Here is a 5374-nt window from a genome sequence, read left to right on the forward strand (position 1 = left end):
TCGGTCATTGTAAATATCGTGACAAGGATTCATTAAAGAAGTTCATTACACGTGTGTTAAGTATCGCGCCGTTGTCTCGCCATGGCGTCGCGTGAATAATGCCCCGTTGACGCCATAAACGACAGTTTATGATGTATCAGTTAATAGTCTTCTCCTAGAAGGGCACTTAGGCCGGGTACTCGTAGCCGAGTGGACGGCGCCCGTATATTTTATTCATGAATCATGAGGAACACCCCACGATTAGGCAGGATGCTCATGAAATCGGTTCTTCCTTGTAATCCGTAACGACGTGTTTATACCGTCGACGAAGAAACTTTCGCACGATTTCACGGGAAAGGTTCTAGTTTCCTTTTTTCTCTCCGTCTTTGTCTATCCCCGGGTAAGGTCGAATTTACAACGAGTATCGACTGATCCTCGCGCGGCATTTCTGAAACATCGATAGACTCAATTTTGGCCCGAGACTTTTTATATTCCTCGTAAAATTCGGTGCATTCTCTGGCGAAGATGATTTTCGAAATTTACGGCTCGGCTCGAGTTTAATCGGCTCTGCAATTTGTATGGCTATGGAATAAATTTTGTTGACTTTTCAAATTCAGACACGAGTCGTTTGCTAGTTAGCAATGGTAGAAAATATAATTGTGATTAAAGTATGTAGACCATTTTCTATACTGTTACCTCCATTTGCCTCATCGCGTTTTCTCAGGAAAATTATCTCGAATTATATACCATAATTTGCGATACATCTTTCCACGGCCGTACACGCGAGTTGGCGAACCTCCTAATTGAGAACGCAACTATTCCCCAGGTAAAAGAGGCGCAAGTAAAGTGCATGACAGCTGAACATCCCAGTAGGAATCTGCAAGTTCACGTCGATACACGATCGCGTTTCACCTCCTCCGGATTCGTAACAAAGTCTCTCTTTAATGACCATCGCCTCGATTATACACCCGTTGAACGTTAAATTACACTTGTCAGTCGGTATATTTCGTTATTAACGTGACAGCGGTGAACCGACGTACCGAGAAATAACCGAGAACAATGATTAACATTTGTAACAACGTGGCTGACGAGTACAGTCAGCAACAAATATACCTTCCCGATAAATATGACTGGCAAAGGTGCAATTTAAAATCTGCTTTATCATTTGTTTACGTTCATCAGTGATCTTATATGTCAGAGTAGCGTGATATAGTAAATTTAAGGATTTACTGAAAATTCAAACATAATATAGAAACTACAAAAACTTGAATATTTAAAAATGTATAAATATGTAAATTTGAAAAGATGCAAATACACGTATGACATGAAAGAGTTGCAACCGAGTGTACAAGTCGTTTTTAATTGCTGTACCAAGAAAATGAATAGTTCCAAGGACAGTTACATTGTAAGAGGGCTAAGGTAAACACACTGGCGTTCTACTATCGTTATTACCAGCCAGGCACTGTTATTATCTTCACGATAACATGTAATGAATGAGAGAGAACGAGCCCGCCATTATCCGATAATTTTCCCTCAGGTGCATCGTACCCTTAATGTCCCTGCTTAGGAGGTTTTCTAATATCCATGTAAAACCTGCGGGACCCTCCGAGCATCTCGAAAATGAAATTATCGCCTGGTTCGACATCACGGTATCCTTAAATATTCTTCCTGTAAATCGTAGGTGGGCCCTGACGAGGGTTTTCTTAATCACGCGACAGGGTTGGCATGACCTTTGACGGATACCCGACAGTGAATAATCACGACTCGAATCTATTTGAATATCGAATTGCGTGCCCACCGTTGCATGATCGACCCACAAAATAAATAAACGAGTATCGCTTCTGTTGAGGAACTTCAATTTTCTATCTTCGCGTTCGGTGATCGTTTCATAATCCTTTAATAGGGTATACTTGAAATTGTTTCGTGTTCGCGAGTAACGTTTAATCATTAGATTCTACTTTAGATACCGTACTACTACTTGGCAATTTTCTTCTAAATCGCTTTTTGAAACCGGATAGGTAGAATGTTCAGAAGACGACACAATATGTATTTTAATATCGTCTTGATCAGCAATTAATGCTGCCATCTGAAATTCAAAACTGGTTCTGCTTTCAATTAGTTGTACTACCATTAACGAGACCTTTATTCGAGGCGTAGATTCTGGTTTCTCACAGCAGCGTGTTTATGATCACCTCACTTCCGAGTGCTTGAGGTTCGTGATTATGCTCCATTCTCGTTATATTGCCACGGATGAAGCTGTACGGAGGGACGAGTAGAACGGTACTCTCATTATGATTAAATTTCTTGATTATTCTCTGCAAGTGTTAATTGAGAATATTGTATTTGAAAATTTAGAAATTTGTAACTTTTTAAATTGTTAAATTTTTAAATTTTTAATTCTGTATAGTTGAAGATTAAATTTCTAAATTTGGAAGATTAAATCCCTAAATTTTCAAGTTCCTAAATTCCTAAATTCTTAAATTTCTAAATTCTTGAATTCTTAAACCAAAATATCTATAAATCATAAAACCAAAAAACTTCCAATACGTAAGTGAATTTCTACATTTCCCAATCTGTAAATTAAAAAATTTGAATGTTAATCCGTGCATACATAAATTCAAGAATTTTTAAATATCTAAACGCAAATACCACAAAACTTTCTTCCAAAGCATTACACTGTTTACTATCATCTCCTCGCAATCTACGTCTCCTTTTTTTATTTAGTCGTACTTCGTCCACTGTTCCTCCGCAGCAATAACAGCGACATAAATCAAGATACTAATTTTAAATCTCATCTCGACCTCCGAGTTTCATTTTTAACTCAGTATCTGACGATTCATTTCACTTTCCAACATCTCTGGACTCTATTTTTCGATCATCGCATTTCATTGACTTAAGCACGCTTTTACGCAAACTGAGACATTTAATATCAACACATTATGTTGATGTTATATCTTTTATTACTCACGAACAACTTAACTTTGACGTTTATAGAAAATTATGTGTGCAATAAATCACGAACTTGTTCGAAATTGTAAAAGGAAAATAAACGTGTAGCTTATTAGAAATTATAAAAGTAGAATAAACAGGGAGTAACTTATTAGAAATTATAAAAGTAGAATAAACATGGAGTAACTTATTAGAAATTATAAAAGTAGAATAAACATGGAGTAACTTATTAGAAATTATAAAAGTAGAATAAACAGGGAGTAACTTATTCGAAATTATAAAAATAGAATACGTTACTAAACGATAAAATAAAAGCATGAAAAACATAAAAATTACCTGAAGAAATAAATATGATATGCAATTTAAATATTTATTGTCATTAACCAGTTTTTGTATACCATTCCAAATATTAATGCTAAAAATTATTATTTAAGAGTCTGAACATAATGCCATAATAATCTTAACAATAATGTTAGTCTCATAATATCAGTCAATCAATGTTAGTCTTCATAAGTGTACCAAATTGGAAATTACATGTGACGATAGTATCTGACCAAGTTGGCACACGAAAACTTTTATCGTTCAAATAGCAACAAAATCTTGAAGTCTCCGAAGCGATTCTCCCCCTGAGACTTTCGGATCATCGTTTCGCGACGGTATAATTATTTTCGCAATCCGAAAGGCTCGTTATTGAAAGCGTAACATCTTCCAGGCAACTTTCTAAAATCCCGCTCCGAGGGGTTGATCCGAGAAAAGAGATGGAGTGACCAGGAAGGGTAACGGGACCTAACCCAGGACTCGGTTTCGGTTCACTCCCACGATATGGAACCGTGATTCTTGTTGTGAGCCATAACGGGTGCCATTCAGAGGGCAGAGAATGCGCATAAAAGAAAAGTCGATGGATAGCAGTTGAACGAGCGCCAATAGACGTGAAATTCGAACTCGTTCGTGGAAGATCGAAGCTCCATTCGACGAGTCGCTCATTTCCCAGAGTAATTTGAACAAGTTTCGTCCGGTATCCAGTTACCGGGCCCCCTCTGACATCGGGAACATTCACCGTTAGCATCGTGAAAACGAATATTTTACCTGAATAGAAATTTCTTGCGGCAATTTCCCCGCGAAACTCTGACCATAGGCTGTTCGCAGAGTGAGAGAGATTTCTTCAGACTCGGAGATATGAGCTGATAATTTTGTTATGACTAATTGTAGATACAAACTATCACAAAAAATACGGATTATCCTATAGCAACTTGCGTTTTATTTAAAGAAGACATGAAATACTGGATATATTTAAGACTGTATCACTATTATATATTTTGTAAACATTTTCTGTTATGAACTCAAGTTGATCGAGGTCTAGTAATATACCAACGAGGTTAACCTATAAACAAAATAACGGTGCTTCGATTAAAATTCAATAACTAAATGTTCATATTCCAAGAAAATAATAACCAAAGCAAAAATAAGAATAAAGCTTATCCATCAATTAATAATACAAGCTGTTGTAACTTGCAACAGAAGATAAAAGAGAACACGAAAAGAAAAACGAAACTCAATTTACGAACAAAGTTTTACGATCTCACCATTCGAAGATTTACACGAAGCGCGTTTTCAACTTTTTTTCCCGAGCGACCATTCTGTGGCGTGTCTTTGGAACATCAAGTTGCAACAACAATCGAGCAGGATCTAACTCGAAAGTGGATTATTCTCGTTTTTTTTCTTCCTTTCTTTTATCGAAGTCAAAATCGTGGCTAGCTGCCAAGAATTTTCACGCGATGAAAAGAGTCGAGGAAGCCGGTTGTCTGTCGAATTCCATCGGGTCCTGGCTGCAATCAGTAACTCCCTGTATAACGTCATATACCGCGTGGCGCAAAAAAGGAAGCGTACAAGCGACGAAAACTGGTTTCGCTCTCTGAGTCACCGTCTATAATGACGGGCCGACTGAAACAGGCGCTGGAGATTCACTCGTTGGTCGAAAAGTTTTCGTAACGGATTAGAAGGGCCGTTTCAAGATCACGAACTAGCACGAGGAAACGCGGAGCTAATAACGCGGCCACGTTTCCGGTCGTTAAAGTGTCGAAGATTGTCTGTTGGATACAACTTACGCGTTGACAAGTGTTTTATGTTGTACGTGTACGGATGAATAATTCATACATTTCGTATTTTAGACGATATCGATTATTCGGATGTTGAGAAATTTTTGGAAATTCGGATGTGGGGAAATTTCGGAATTTAGGGATTTGGGGATTTGGGGATTTGGGGATTTGGGGATTTGGGGATTTGGGGATTTGGGGATTTGGGGATTTGGGGATTTGGGGATTTGGGGATTTGGGAATTTAAGGATTTAGGAATTTGGGAATTTGGGAATTTGGGAATTTAGGGATTTGGGAAATTAGAGATTTGGAACTTTAGGGATTTAGGAATTTAGGAACTTGGAAATTTTTAA

At 37.6% G+C, this 5374-nt stretch overlaps 1 long non-coding RNA gene across 1 annotated transcript; it reads right to left on the reverse strand.

Moving 5' to 3' along the window:
- Positions 1-4157: 4157 nt before the first annotated feature.
- LOC143264844 (uncharacterized) lies at positions 4158-5140 on the reverse strand. Its single transcript, XR_013038811.1, has 2 exons — positions 4512-5140; positions 4158-4309 (listed from the first exon to the last, which is right to left on the reverse strand). It is a non-coding gene; the product is annotated as an uncharacterized LOC143264844 (long non-coding RNA).
- Between the last annotated feature and the right edge of the window lie 234 nt (positions 5141-5374).

Source organism: Megachile rotundata, chromosome 1, assembly GCF_050947335.1.
Source record: "Megachile rotundata isolate GNS110a chromosome 1, iyMegRotu1, whole genome shotgun sequence".
NCBI lineage: Eukaryota > Metazoa > Arthropoda > Insecta > Hymenoptera > Megachilidae > Megachile > Megachile rotundata.